The following is a 16,705-nucleotide window of genomic DNA, read 5'->3' on the forward strand; positions in this document are numbered from 1 at the left end:
AAACATATTCTTTCCTTAAAAATATATGTTACAAGTGGCTGAATCCTGGCCATGTGTTAAGCCATCATAGAGTTTAACTAGAGCTCCTAACTACCATTTATAGCACCGCTTTTATGAAGAAAATGCATTGCGCTGCGATTTTGCATTCCAAAGATGTATCTTTCCTTGGCAGCAGCCCCAGGACGGAGAAGATACCACTCTTCCTTACAGTAGGAATAAAGGGTTCAGCTGGCTCCAAGCTGGTTATCTGGGCAAAGGGTATTGGGAGGGTGGAAGTTAGGAATCGAGGCTGACGCTGCCACCTGAGAGATCCAAAGCCAAAGTACTTCCAGACTTGAGCCCTGGCAGGGTTGTAGGAAAATGGAGCATTAGTGAATCTGTGCTAAACGGGCAACAGGCTGTGGTCAGGAAACTAGCACCAAATGCGGGAAGCAATCCGGTTCTGGCAAAAAGCCCTGAGGGGCTTGGGTGGTTCTAGGTCTGGAACAACCAGAAAAGTGAGTCCTAGACTGGATCAGATAGTAATGAAGGACCATCCTTGGGCCATCAGGACACAGCTGCTATCAAAAATCTCCAAAACCATATCAAAAGCCATGCCGCTCCTCCCCAATTTGTACATAGGAGTTCCTCTGTCCAACATTCCTAGGATTGACTGAAGCTTTCAGGACCCCCTTGTCCTTGTTTTTCAGTCTAGCTATGAAATCATGCCTTATTTGGATGACAACCTTCTTTACCCTGCCCTGTCTCAGCCTCTGCTCTATCCCAGCCAAGAAGCAGAGGAGTGACCCGCCTGCCCAGCGTACAGAAACACAGTGTGTCTCCATTTGTCTGCCAAAATTAACACCCGAACTTGAGACTCTACCAAGCCCTAATATTCAAAAGAGCCCAAGAAACAATATCCTTAGGTTGAATTACATGTAGCCACCCCCCTCAATCACATATGCCAATAACTGCATTCATTCTCTCTCCCACTGGTTTTGTTTCTCTAGTAGGACCTCAGAATCATCTAACAGTAACACACCAGCCTGCCACAATGGCAGAGGAAGGTCATTGTGAAAGTTAGCTGACACCAAATTTTGCTTACAGTCTTTATTTTGAAGCCTTATTTTCACAGTAATATAACAAAAATATGGAAAGAGTAAAAGAGGGAAAATGCGCTAAGTCTTCCAAAGTCTTTCAAATTATTTAGTGGAAAAGGAAAATGACAACCAAACATGTACCCTTTGAGCAGAGCTTGGGAGACGATTCCCTGTGAAATCTGCGCAGGCTAACAGGAAAAATCTCAGGGTATGGCTGTGGTAGTGAAGGTGGGCTTCTTCATGAGACTGGGTTGGCCAGGAAGCCCTCTGTTTAGAAGCTCTATTTGAGTATTTGAGGCTCTTAAATCAGTGATCTTGGGTGGGACCAGGTGGCACCTTTATTCCATTCATAAATAATGGCTGTCTTATAAATGGATCTGTTATAAAAACCAACTTAGCTTATATGCACCCTCCTTGCCATGAGATGCTTTGTACCAGGAAGTTCTCACCAGTAAGAAGACCCTCTTCAGATGTGACCTCCTTGACCCGGACTGCCCAGCTTCCAGAACAGTGAGTTTAATAAATCTTTATTCTTTATAAATTAGCCAGCCTGTGCTATTCAGTTATAGCAGCAGAAAGTGAACTAAGCCACTGATCTAACAAAATGCAGAATGCTGACATGGCAGAGAATAGGAAGGGTAAGCTCCAAGCAGTGACAGGGAAGATGATTGGGAAGTTAATTCTAATGTTCCACAGCAAAAAATTAGTATGTAACTCCTACAACTGAAAAATAATAAAAGCTAGGCATGGGGGTACATGTTTATAATCCCAGCACTCGGAAGGCTGAGGCAGGAAGATCACTGTGAGTTCGAGGCCAGCCTGGGCTACAAAGTGAGTTCAAGGTCAGCCTGAACTGCATAGTGAGACCCTGTCTCAAAAAGACAAAAATAAATGAATAAATAAATTAGCACAATAAACATATAACTTAGAGACATGGAAATAAATATTAAAATAATTAAAACAGGTGGCAATGCACGCTTTTAAGGAGGCAACAGGATAGAGGTAGGTAGGGAAAAAGAAGACCACTGCTATTTTTGGTTGAATGGAAAGGAAGCACCCCTCCCCAAAAAGAGTGTCCAGTAGCCAAAGCTTCAACAGTCTCAGCCACAAAATCAAGGCTATATTACTTGCACAATGACATAAATATCCATTCGTCCACAAGACATATGTATACACATATGAGACAGCTCTTCCTTACAGAGGAATTCCAGGTAGTAAACAGAGCAGGAGAAACGGCATACTATTACTAGACAAATGGCTCAATCATAATTATTATAGACATAATCCACTCATGAATACTAAAATTAGTGGATGAAAGGTGAAGGAGAAGGCTAGGGATGCACCTCAGCAGCACTCACCAAGAATGAGGCTGGGGTTTGATTGCCAGTACCAAAAAAGAACATAGGAAAAAAAAAGCTAAGGAGAAACAAAATATATGCATATTCTCAACAAGTCTTGCCCCAAGCTATTTACTAAATACCAATAGAAAATAGTAACTCCATAGCGGAGAAATCCAACAGACATCACTTTCACAAAGTAATCAAGATTAACGTCATCTATAATAAGACATACTGACATCACGAAATGTCTAATATGATGGCACATCACTTCTAGGGAATTCATACTACATATTCTCAACCTCGCTAACATCATCAGAAAACATCAGAGGAACCTAAATTGGGCGACCTTCTACAAAAGGAAGAGAATACTTCAAAAGTGTCAAGGTCATAAAGGCTGAGGAAAGACTGATGAGATGTCATAGATTGGAAGAAGCTAAGGAAACAATAACCAAGCGTAATGTGGGATGATCCTGGATTGGATTCTTGACTGGAAATGAAACTGTAAAATTCAGGTAAGGGTTGTAGTTTGTTAATAGTTTGCACCAATGTTACTTTTATAAAGGTGTGACAGTTATCTGAGATGTTAACCTCAGTTCTGAAGTTCAATAAAGGATGTACAGGAACTGAGTTATATTTTCATAATTTTCCTGTAAGTCTATAATTATTTAAAAATAAAAATTAAAACAATAAAAAATGTCTTTGTGCATAATGCATAGGTTGGGAAACTGGACCATGGGCCAAACCCAATTCACTGCCTGGCCTTGTGAACTAAGTTCTACTGGTAAACATTCATGCCCATCCACTTACATATTATCCCTGGCTGCTGTAGCAACGCAGCAGAGCTGAAGAGCTACAGAGACTTCCTAGCCCACAGTGCCTAAAACAGTTATCATCTAGCCCTGAATCGAAAAAGGTTTGCCAATCTCTGACACAGAGGTCTGGCTGTGTGCGGTGGTACCTATCTGTGATCCCAGCACAGGATGGGGCTGGAGGCTAAGGCCAGAAGACAGCAAGTTCAATCCCACCCGAGGCAACTTAAGGACTTACTGAGACTCTAACTCAAAATTTAAAAAAAAGGGCTCAGGATGCAGCTCAGTGTGAAGGCCTTGGATTCAATCTTTAGCAAAGTATAGAGAAAAAGGTCTCTGTTATGGTGCCTCTGCTAGCCTCCCTCTAGATTCTTTCAAAACAGTCTTCCCACTTCCATTTCCCATTCCCTCCCAGAACACCAAGGAGCTCTAACTCCAGCTCAGCACACCTGCAGTACTCATAGGCGATTTTTCCCTGCATAGTCTTGGTATCCAGATGCTTACAGGCATCTTTTGATGGCAGTGTACTCACAGCTGGAAAAACCCAATGTGATTGGAAAATATACCCTTCCCCCAAATGATATGTTTACTTGCTAATGCCTTCACTGTGGTCTTCCCTTATGCAGCCAGAGAGAACTTTACTAGATATGGAAAGTAAGAAGATGAAGTTAAAGATACTAAGAGCAAGCACGTATTCTGGACTGGGGCAGGGGGCTGTCTGTGCCTGTGATTACGTGTGTCCTTATAACAGAGGGGCAGAAGGAGTTCTGAGACAGACAGGAAAAGGAGAAGAGGAACATAAAGGAAAGAAGGGTGTGAAGATGGGACAGGGTTTATCATGTAACCATAAACCATGAAATGCCAAGGACTGCTGGCCCTCACTAGAAGCACAAAGAAGCAAGGAACGAATTTTGTCCTACAGCTCCAGAGGGAAAGAGTTCCCAACATCACCTTGATTTTAACCTAGTGAACAGATTTTGGACTGCTGGCCTCCAGAACTATGAGAGTATAAATTTATTGTTTTAAGCCTCAAAGCTTGTGGTCATTTGCTATAGCAGCCATAGGAAACTCACATACCACTGCACACGTGGCACAAAGGCTCCGCAAACACATGGGCACTTCTGTAAGAAGAGGCCATTGGCCATAATATCTTGTCATTTAAAGCAATAACACAACAACAAAACCTGTGAGAGACAGTTGGTAAAGAGTTCACCAAAGACTTTGGTAAGAAAATTAAACTCTTTGGTAAGCGATTCAACAGGAATCAAATTTTTCTATCCCTTTCCTCGCCTCAAAAACCAAAAGATAGGTAAAGCTATTATGAAGGCTATAGCTACACTTCCACACCCTCACAGTTTTGTGCTGACTTTTTGTCCCATCGGTCCACTCTACAGAGAAGAAGACTCTCAAGAAATGGCATTGATTTTCATGTGTAGCTTGTAAATTCATCCATGACCACTCAATATGAGTAATATTTAGGATGTTGTTTTCATTTGTGTTGACATATTCGTAGCTTTTAGCCACACAAAAACTCAAAAAAGTACTTTTTTTGTTTCATTCTGTTCACTACACAATACTTAAATCCATTATAGAAGATCACCACTAGGTGCTGGCTTCCTCACAATAGCCAATAAGGTAAATCTTACTTGCATGCTCTTCAAATCTTATATTAACAAAAGAATTGTTGAAAAGTCTTGGAAAATTAGATGCATAACCTTCATTAACCAGTACAGTGCGTAGCCTGATTAACAAGCACATCAAGTACCTTGGAGTTAAGGTTACACACTAACTCCATCCTAACTAGATTTCAACAGTCTGAAATGTAAATTTAAAAGATGGCCAAATACTACAGCTTTGCCCAGCCTTTGATCCTTCCATAGCCAAGAGCTAACTGCTTCTAAAGTGTGACAAATGATCATTCTAATTAAACTGATCAAACACTTAGCTGTGCTGCTTAGTGGTATAATACCCTTAAGAGGATTACACAAACAATTCGGGAAATATACAAATCCACCCTTTTTGTTAATGAATTAGTGTTTCAATAAGCAAATATACGTAACTTCTCATTGGTCAAGTCACTGACCTAAAAGTGATGTGGCTGTATATTCTGGGAATATTTTCTCCTCTGTTGCTTTCTTTGTTTCCTGCATGGTGTCTTTGATAGAACTTTAAATAGTATATGTCTAATTTATCCATTTATGGGCATTCTGCATGTCTTTGTATGAAATATTTGCTTATTTTATTTCTCCAAAAGACGTACTGTTTTATCTTTGTCGGATTTACAATCTATTATTATTAGAAATCTAAGAATCATTAAGAAAATCAAGTAAAAGGCTAGCACTTCATTCTCCTCTATGACTTTTTATTGCACTCACCGAAGGCTACCTTTAACCTCTTCTGTTGTGTTTCAAAGGTCTTTACAAAAATCAGCTAGCCATCCCACTCAGCTGTGTCTGAACACCGCCAGCATTTGTCTTCATCTCAGCTGGGCTTTTGCTGGTTGGCCATCTTGCCCTACTGACTACGTTAACTGTTACCCCGCCGCCCCCCAGCTCCACACTTTACTCTTCTAAATGCCTCAGCACTGTCAACATCCCATGCAGGAACTCCTGCTTCTAGCCAAGAAGTAACAGGGACTGAATTTATCTTGTTATATGAGACAACCAAGAAGTGGACAAACATACAAAGACACAATTTTCAAACTTCTGAAAATTAAAATGTCACCAATGCAATGAACCCAAATGGCACAGGAGACGTGAAAAAAAACTGTATCACGCACATGGTCCTCAAACTGCTCAACATCAATGATATAAACGAAAATGTTAAAGCAGCCAGAGGAAAAAAGTCACAATATATACGAAGATAAGATAAAAACATCTCTCTCACTAGGAACAATGCCATCAGGAAGTAATATCTTTAAAATACTGAAATACATCTACACAGAATTTTATATCCAAGTGAAAATATCTTTTAAAACAAAAGACAAAAATAAAGATACTTTCTGACAGGAAAGTTGGAAGTATTTATCACCATGAGACACAGGTGATGTGAAAGGAAGTCCTTTAAGCAGAAGGAAAATGATTACACATAGAAATATGACCTGTAAGAAGGGAGGATGGACAACATAAATGGTAAAACATGGGTAAATAAGGTTTTTAAAAAATTATCCATCGAATCTCTTTATAAGATAAGTGGCATTCCAACAAAAATAGTGGTGATGTAATGTGGTATTTAATATATAAATTAAACAACTGACGATAGTACAAAGTCAGGAGGGGAGAAATTAAAGTTTACTGCTATAAGGTTCAGACACTGTACGTAGTCACTACACACATTGGAATAGCTGATTAATAACTATGATTCAAACTCCACCCGGGTTCTGCCACTGACAAAAGGATCTAAATATGCCTACTTTGTGATTTGATTTTAAAGGTGACATCATATCTGAAAAAGCAGTACAACTGCAGTAAAAAGCACGGAGAAAAACAGCCATGAGCCCTAAACACAAAACATGCTTCTCAGAATGAGAAAGAAGAATACTACAGTTATCTGTCATTATTTTTATATATCTGTACATGTATTTACAAATCAATCCTAATGTGGACCACAGACTAGCTCAGGATGGGTTAGCAGCCAGGTATGTGATGGTCAGCACCAGTGAAAATCTATCTACCACTGTCTTAGAAATCTCATTCAACTTTCAGAACCTCATTTTCCCTATCTAGAACATGAGGAAGGTAGACCAGAAGACTTCCAAGATCCTTTGTATGACTTGGGTGCTGCTAATATGCTGGTTAAGTCTTGAGTTTTATTTCGGGCATATTCTTGTCATAAAATATTCTCAAAGCAATGCTGAAAGAAACATTATTGCGAAGGATGGCCACTCTTTCTTTGTTTATGTGTCATTCTGGGCTGATTTTATGAAAATCGGCTGCCTACCAACACTATATTTTCTTTAGACAGAGTAATATTAACCAGAGTGTCAACAATTATCTTCAGATCAGAAGGGTGAATATAATCTTCATTTTCAACAACATATTAATATACATGGAACATAAATTTTAGGAATATTTTTCTGGGACTCCTCAAACACTTTTGGAATTCTTATGTAAATCCATTTTGGAAAAAAAATATATCAGCAAAATATAGAAAGTAGAATAAAATTATCAAAGAACAGCCCTGGATGACACTCCACCACCACCCTCAAAATGAGATTACTAATTACTGGTTGTTGATACAGACATTTTACCTAAACCAGCAGGAAAGAAAGAAAGTTGCATCACGATTTGTGGGCAATTTTTGAAAAGAAACAGAACCTCACTTGCATTTAATTTATAAGTTACAGATTTCCAAAGAAATGTCAAACTGCCTATTTTAAACCAAAAAGAAGCAACTAAAAAGCTGCAACACCCCCAAATTCAATGTACTTAACCTTTGTTAACTTTATTGCTGCCTTTGAAAAACAATTCCTAAACCTTATCATTTTACATTATGTCACAAAGAATAGACATTTTTCCAAAGAATTTTTAAAAATATTTCTTACATAGAAAAATAGAAAGAATTGTCAGTTAGCTGCATTATAATGGCCATTCTGAGACTAGCAGTACAGCAGTTAGGACTGGAAGTACTAAAGTATTAGAACAATTTATCCAAATACGTGTTTTCCATTATAGTTTAAAGGAAAAAAGCCTCCGGTTTTTTCTTCAGTGTTCCCAAAGTCTAAAGTGTATACACAATCTAAACAAACCTATAATTAGCATTTCTAATGGCAAACAATGCACAGAGTAATTTTATATGAATCAATTAACAAAAATTATATATTTAACGCTTATCAAATGCCCAGTATGTACAAGGCAATGTGATGTGGGAGTAAAAAAAGATGAATAGATAGAGCTTTCTAATTCTATGAAAAGCCCCTTAAGAGCATTAGTTTGGGGATTTAAAAATGAAAAAAAAAAAATAATAACCTCTTAATGGCGATGTCCGGCTGAGGCTCCCCATGACATCTGAGCAGTCACCCACAAGCAGCTAAAGGCTGAAGACTCAGTATATCAGGACAGCCAGGGAACCACACGACTTAGCCCCAGACAGTAAAGTCAGTTGCTTTCTTCTAAAAAAGACCCAGAAAAACATTTGGCAGTAAATACTCAAGCATCCCCTCAGGGGCACAGCAAGAGCAGTATTAAGTGTATGGAAAGTTTTTCTGCTGAGGTTGGGGAGCCAAGGCAGAGAGAGGAAGAAAAACAATGTGAACTTTTATTTGTCTAAAGCAGAATTTCAATTATAAAATAAAAAATTAAAAAAACTGCCTTTAGATACTGACACGTGTTGTTCTCAATTTAAGAAAATTGAGTTTTATATTAGTATTTCTTTTATCACCAATAAAGATTGCTGCTTTGGTCATATTTTACTATCTACCACATAGTACTGATATATTCAACACAGCAAAGCCTGGATTGAGTGTCCAAAGCACCCAGTGGACATACACTGTACCTGATTTCCTCTCAATATGAGAAATGTAGAAACTGTCATTATGTTATTAAAAACCAACAATGTACCAAATCCCAAATGAGTTAAGACAAAGGTGAACTTAAAGAAAATTTTCTATCCATTACCTGAAAAACCAAGGTTCAATTAAATTCTCCTTGGGTATTTTAGTTATTGCATCTTTGAGCAACCTACTTCCAGGACAAGTAAGACTCCTTAATATTACTGGCAAGATTCTCGGAGTTTTTACCAGGAGCCAAAGGAGCCCAGAATATTAAACAATTCCAGAGTTAAATCTTAATATTATCTGCATATTACAGATAAGGAAACTACTTTGAGCAAGTTAATCCCTTTTACCTCAGTTTTCTCATCTTTAAAATGGAGCTGGTAATAGTACTAACCAACAATACTATTTTGAAAATTAAATGACATTATTTGTAAAGCATTTAAAACACTGCCTGACATATAAACTGTACATGCATCTGATATTATTATATCTGTCTATATTTTTATAGTTTATAATAGTTCATGTTAAGCTCTTCCACATATTCTTGGAGTAAAAAAAGATTGTTAAAATGTCTGAGAACTAGTCTACTAGGGGATACCTAACAAAGGCCTTTAAATGTTCACATCTTTTGATCTAGAAATTCTAGAGAACAATCAGTCATACACAAAGATCTGTACACAAGGCAATTAGGTTGTTTATAACACAAATAAAAGCATATAAATGTCCATCTACAATTAGATAAAATATGGCATTTTCATAAAATGGGGAGAAAGTCCTATGACTGGTTTTTAAAATGTTATCTAGTTTTCAAGCCAGCATTCTTTTGCAAGGGCATATAAATTAAATATGAAAGGAGCAATGGCTGCATTGTGCCATTTAATCTTAATGGTCAGCCTGACTGGATTAAGAGACCTGAAGAGGCAGCTGGATCACAGGGGCACCATACTCATCAGTGGATTAATCCACTGCCATTTACCATTGAATGTGTAGTTAGGAGGAGGTGCCCCGTTAGAGACAGATCACCAGGGCATGCTTTCAGGCGCTACACCTCCTGCTGACACTCCTTCCCTGCGCTCTGCTTCCTGGCCACAGTAAAGTGAGCATCTATACTCTACCACCCCCTCCACCATGATGTTCCTGCATTGAAACCAGGTAACCATGAACGAAAGCCTCTGAAACCCTAAGACAAATAAACCATTTCCTCCAAGTTGTGTATATCAAGCATTTTGTCCCAGCAGTGGGGAAGCTCACTAGCACAGACATGAACTGCGATCCTAACAGCTCTTCAAAACTGAAAAATCCTACCAGTTACCTAAATCCATGAATTTGTTCCACAAATATGTACTGGATGTCCATCATGCTTGAACAGATGAACAACAACGAATACACAAGGAATGTGCTATTTTCAGACTGTGCTCAGAAGTAATGGACACACTTTAGTGGAGTGTCAGGGAACCTCTCTCTGATATTTGAACTCACAGGAGAAAGGCAAAGAAGAGCCCCCATCCCACCCAAAAAAAACAAGCAAGGGGAGGAGTATTCTCAAGACAGAAAACGAACAAGTGTCAAGACCCTTAAGTGAGAATATCCCTGATTTAAAGACCAGCAAGGAGGTCAGAATAGCCAGTAACAGTTAAGTCTCCATCCTACATCTAAAATGCCCAGTGAATAAGCTTGTACAAAGCCTATTTTATCTAGATTTGATTATTGATTCAGGCTTCAGGGCCAGCCTGGACTCTAATCTAGCAGGAATAGGGGCTGGGGATTTAGCTCAACGGCACAGCACCTGCCCGGCAAGTGCAAGGTCATGAGTTCGATCCCCAGTACCGGGAAAAAAAAAAAAAAAACCAAAAAAATTAAATAAATAAATAAAATAATCTAGCAGGAATGCATTGCAAGCAGATCACCTCCTCTCTGAATCTGGCTTCGCATGTTTAAAGTGGAAGGCATAGTACATCCTCACAAAAGCAACTACAAGGCCCTAAACCAGAGGATACCCATCTCAAATGCTTGGCAAACAAAATGCTAAATTAATGGTAACTGGTCTGAAAAACGCTCTTTAAGGAGTTAAAAAAAAACAACTAGAAACTTCCCTGTGTTGTCATCTATCACTTAATAATGAGGACACTTGCTGAGAAATGTGCTAGTCGATGTCACTGCTGCATGAACCTCACAGAGTGTACACACACAGACCTGGATGGCATGCGTCAATCACTCCGTGTGCTCTCCTCATGCAGTCAAGATGTTCAGGATGGATGAGCTTGCTACCAGCTCAAGAGGGCATATTGGTTTTACAGTAAAGTTTTTTATAACTAGGAGTACACTCTAAAATAACCACAAAAAATATAGTGGAGTAAGTACGTAAGACATAACATAGTTATTTATCAAGTATTGGAATATATACTCTTGGATATACACTCTTGGCAGCATGGTAGGTTTGTTTATACCAGCGTCACCACAAACACAAGTAAGGCATTATGCTTCATTTGAATGGCCACGATGTCACTAAGTGACAGGATTTTTTCGGCTCCATTATAATCATATGAGACCACTGTTATGCAAATGGTCTGTCACTGACAAAATGGCACCATGTGGTATAGGACTATATATGAATCACATTTATGTAAAAATCACATATTATTCTGTCAAGAAGAACCAATGAGTCCCTATATTAGTGCTCTCCAGACGGACAGAACCAAGAGGACATGTACACAGATGTAAGAGAAAACAACTTCAGGCAATGGGATCATGCAATCACGGTGGCTGAGAAGTCACCTGGCAAGCCATGTGCAAGCTGTAGATGCTGGGATGCGACAGTGTGGCCCGCAAGACTTCAGCACCAGGAAAGCCGATAGTGTAAAGCAGTCTAAAGGTCTGGCTTAAGTGTTAAAGTGCAAAGGTCAAAGACACTATAGCACTAGCCTCCAGGCGTAGGAAAGAACGTCTCTTCCTAGGTCTAGAAGGGGTCAGACAGACTTAAATGCCCTTCCTCATTGTTCTCTCTGTCTTTGGGCTGACTGGATGGTGTCTGCCCATAACAAGAGAAGTTTTCCCTCCCAGCCCATGCACACTCAACAAGCTAATTTAATCTCGAAACACCCTCATGGAAACATCCACAATGCTTCACCAGGTTTCCGAGTATTCCCTAATCTAGTCAAGTTGACACTCAAAATTAACCACCACAGCTCCCAACCAAATCTCACCGGCCCTGGGGAGGCCTGGAGGGAATACTTTTCACGATCTTTTCCAATCTCCATTCTCCTGACACTTCTGTAATATGTGTGACAGTCCGTTTCTCTTCCAAGAAATTTTGCCTCTTTGACTTGATGCTCAGTCTTGTGCTTATTAACCTGACTGTTCTCTCCCTCAGATTTCTCCTCCCATTCATCCTGTTCCCTTAAAATGTCATCAGTTCCCAAATTTCTATCCCTGGTGCTCTTAAGCCACAAAACCTCCTTGGAAACTTCCCAGACTCCAGAGATACTCAGCACTGAATCACATCCTTAGTGTGACATTTACCTTATTATACTTCATATTACACTCAATTATGTCTTATTCTCCCAGTAGGACGAGCAGGACAAAAACTTAATCATCTTTCTCTTTTAAGATCTAACAATCTCTTGGACACAGCCATTATTACAAGTAAATAAGTGGGGAAGCACATAAAATACTTTCAACAAGCGATTAACACTGGAACAGCCTTGGAAATATTGTTGATAATTTCTTTTCACTCTCCAATTAGCTTTTGATTTGTAACAAAGCATAAGAGACATTATGATTGTATTGCCATTCTACATAAGTTCTCTAATTAATGAATATTAATATATTTGATTTTCAATTAGCATGCTAAAAATAACATCTAGCATTTATACAGCACTTACTACAGGTTCTAAGAAATATATGTGTGCTAACTCATTAATCCTCCCAACAACCTTACGTGAGAGGCACTATCTTTACATGTTCCATTTTACAAATGAGGTAGAGTTCAATGACTTAGTCAAGGTCATGCTGCTACACCAAGCAAGAATTGATTCTCTTGCTTGGACCCAGTCTGCTTGAAACCTAAAGCCTTACCTAAATTGCCATTCACTATAGAAATCTAAGCTTACATAAATATTTTGAACTCATATTTAGAAATTTTTATAGAAGCTTGTTATTATAAGTAATATTTTTCTATAAACAAATAAATCTGTATTAACTACATCAATATTCTGGCTATGGTCCACATATGCAATGTGCTAATGCATATTTCATAATGTCAATATTGCATTAAATATTATAGCATTTCAAGTTATCTTATCCTACTTCTGAATGCTACCTGGTATTACCAGTTTAACAGGAAATCTTCCTAACAATCTTGAGAAATGTATATATCCACAGACTCAAAAATTTTTTTTAAATTAAGGATTTTCATAAATATATAACAATACTAATGCCACTTATTACTACGTGTCACAAATGACAATCGAAATAATGCTATAAGCCAGGTGTGGTGCCTCATGTCTATAATCCTAGCACTTACTCAGGAGGCTGAGGCAGGAGGATCACTGTAAGTTCAAGGACAGCTTGGACAGCACACACTGTGTAGCAAGACTCTGTCTCAAAAAACCAAACATGAAAAAAAAATGTTGTCATCTTGTTGAAAATTCACAATTTAATGTGTGATTTTAGTTTTTTCAAGGCCATGGTTGGCCTCAATTTTGTACCACTGAAAAGATAATCCCTACTACTACAAGATTTGCTTAATTCTCAGAATTTTTAGTCATAGAGCTTTCAGGTTAATAAACCTAACTATGGTGATGGAAAATTCTATTAAAATGCAGAATTAACTCTTACTGAAAAGTATTCTTAAGATGTGATTAGCCACTGGGGGCAGGATTGATTTTGCAGCAGTTAATTTTTAAAGAAAAACTGTTTTGTCTTTCCCTGACCAAAAGCAATCAAGACTATTCAACAATAAAATCCTATTGGCTTCAACCATGAAAGGAACTTGACTAAATCAGACTTTTCCTGCACTTTTCAAAAGTAAAAACTTAGTGTTTATCTTCAGCTCCTACAAGCTCATTTTCCTGGTCTTGCACTTGCAGTTCTCTCTGCAGAAGAGGGAGCAGCACCCAGGCTCAGCTCAGTGTCTCATCTTGGAAAGGCCTTGCCCGGCCAGTCCACCCAAAGAAGTCGCATGTTATGGGATAAATTGTGCCCCTCAAAATGATTCACTGAAGTCCAGCCCTCAGTATCTCAGAGTGTTAGCTTATTTGAAAATAGCGTTGTTCCAGAAATGATTAGTCACTCTAGAGTGGGGTATGTCCTTAATCCATTAGGACTGGTGTCTTGATGTGGAGAGAGACTCACAGACACAAGGAAGACAACCATGTCAAGAAGGAGTCATTGTCAATGTTATGATACCACAAGCCAAGGAGTGCCTGGGGCTATCAGAGGAGGTGAGAAGAATTCACCTTGGCTTGGGATTTCTAGACTCCAGATTTATGAAAGAATACATTTCTGTTGTTCCAAGCCACCCAACTTGAGGCTTTGTTATGGTAGCCCTAGCAAATACATGTACCCACCTACCCAACACTGCTTTTAGCCATTTTGCTGTTCTCATTGTTCTTAACAGTATTTAAAATATTGTCCTTGTATTGGCTGCCTCCCTTCATCAGAAGTATGCTCCAGAAGAGCAGCGCCTTCACTCACCTCAGAGCAGAGTCCAGCACATGATAAGTGCTCAAGAAATACTCTGCCCAACCAATTAATGCATGTCAGAATAGTAACTCTTTTTCAATATTCTGAGTACATTTAAACCTGCCTGCAATTAAGTAAAAGGTCCAATCCCAGATTTATCCAGCACTCAGTAAGGCTTTGCGTCCTCTTTACTGGCTGGATATATATGGAAAATGAATCTCTGAGCTAAAGAAAAACAGATTCTGCAAAATGACAGGCAAGAATCCTCTTTACTCACTGCTTCAAAGATATGTCTGAAATAAAATTACATTTTTGTACTCTTGTTCCTCCAGTGTCAGAAGAGAAGACACATGGGGGGAAGGGCGGCCTGAATACATGCCAGAGGCCAGCGGGAAGAAAAAGCAGAGGACATAAGAGGAAGGGAAAGAAAGTCAGGGAAGGGTCAAAGAATTTGGGGATTATTTGGGAAAGAAGCAAACAGTGATGGCCGTCTCCCGCCTCCACAGCCAGAGCAGGGGCACTCAGTCTTGAGTCATTTTGAGGCGTCGTTTTTGGAGGCTCTCCACTGTTGACATCTCCATGAGCAACATTGAAAAGTGAAGTACATAAGTCATTGCTGAAAGATTTCCATTTTCAGAAAAGATCGGAAATTAAGGCAGGAGAACCACGCACAGCGGCACACTCCTGTCATCCCAGGTACTTGGAAGGCTGAGGGAAGAGGCTCTTGAGTTTGAATCTGGCCCGGACAACCGAGGAAGACCTTGTCTCAAGCACAAAAAGAAGTGGATGGGGTACTACAAAGGTTGGGTTCAATAGGAGTGCCAAGCACCAATAACACTGCTTTTCTTAACGGTCCCAGAAAAACAAGGAACCACAGAACAGGGACATGACCTCTGAGCAAATACTAAGGACATTTGAAGCCATGAACAGTAGAGGGTCTGTTCCTGATAAAGGAGCTCCCCCTGCTTGGGAAGTCAAAATACACAGGAGGTAGGCCATGGAAGAGCACAGTAGCACAGGAGAGCAGAAGCTAGAACTTGTAGGGGGAATCCTGGCTGCCACTGGCGTTCATGAATGATGAAAAGAATGCAAGGGCTACAAGTATGTAGAGGCACAGGCCCAGGTGCATCATGGGCAACTACAGAGGCTGAGAGGGGACAAAAGCAGCCAGACAGATACAGCAGGGACAGCACCCTCAGAAGCAGGCGAAGGGAGACCAGCTGACGTTTAGGAGTGATGCTGAGTTTATCTCAGTCTGGCCAGAACTGGGATTTCTTCTACTTGGACTTCTCACTTACAACAAGCTAATTTGCAAAGAATCATAATGTTGACCAACGATTTTTTGAAAAATTACTGAGTGCAACAAAATTGTATCCCGTACTAGATTTCTGTTACGGCTTGTGTCTACATGGCCCCTCAAAGCTTCATGTGGTCATAGGTGGGACTTCGCAGAGGTGGCTTGATTTAGGGTGTTTGATGCTGGTATTAAGGATGTGATGCTGGGATTGATTCATAGTGCCATGCTAGGATTAAGGCTGCCCCGCCCTGGCTGTGAATGCTGCTCACTCTAAGGGTGGGTAGTCTGGGTAAGATATAAGAAAGCATGCTGCCCCTTAGTGCTTCTTGCTTGCTGCTTTCTTTCTGCCAGGAACTATTTCTCCTCTGCAATACCCCTCTGCCAATGCCACCCTGCCTTGAGGCCAACCAACTATGGACTGAAACCTCTGCAAACTGTGAAGTAAAATAAACCTCTCCCCCTTTAACTCTGGGTGTCAGGTATTTTGTCTCAGCAACAGGAAAAGTAAGTAAGACAATTTCCAAGTTTCTTCTAATTTTTATAGCACTCTGAGGGAAGGGTTTAGAATTAAAGCAGTTATCACTGAACAAGACTACCAAAAAGTAGCTATTTTGGCTTTCTGGGTATGTGGATTCTAGGTAAATCGAAATTTGATGCAACAATTAATAATTATAGTTTCTTTCTACATAGAACTTTTTAAAGCCACTGTTTTACCCTCATATTTCAGATGAAGAAAGAGGCTCTGCAGACCAGCCACCCAGTCAGAGGGGAAGTTACGCACAGAATGTGGGTGTCCATAATACCATAAGGACTCTCCTTGTCAAATATATACCATTTCTCTGAGAAGGAGATATTGCCGGGCATGGTGGCACACAGCTATAATCCCAGCACTAAGGAGTCTGACGCAGGAGGATTGCTGAGAGTCAAGGCCAGCCTGGGCTATAAAGTGAGTTCAAGGCCAGCCTGAACTGCATAGTGAAACCCTGTATCAAAAAGACCAAAAA

The sequence above is a fragment of the Chinchilla lanigera genome, unplaced genomic scaffold, assembly GCF_000276665.1.
Source record: "Chinchilla lanigera isolate Chin_1 unplaced genomic scaffold, ChiLan1.0 scaffold00002, whole genome shotgun sequence".
Lineage (NCBI taxonomy): Eukaryota > Metazoa > Chordata > Mammalia > Rodentia > Chinchillidae > Chinchilla > Chinchilla lanigera.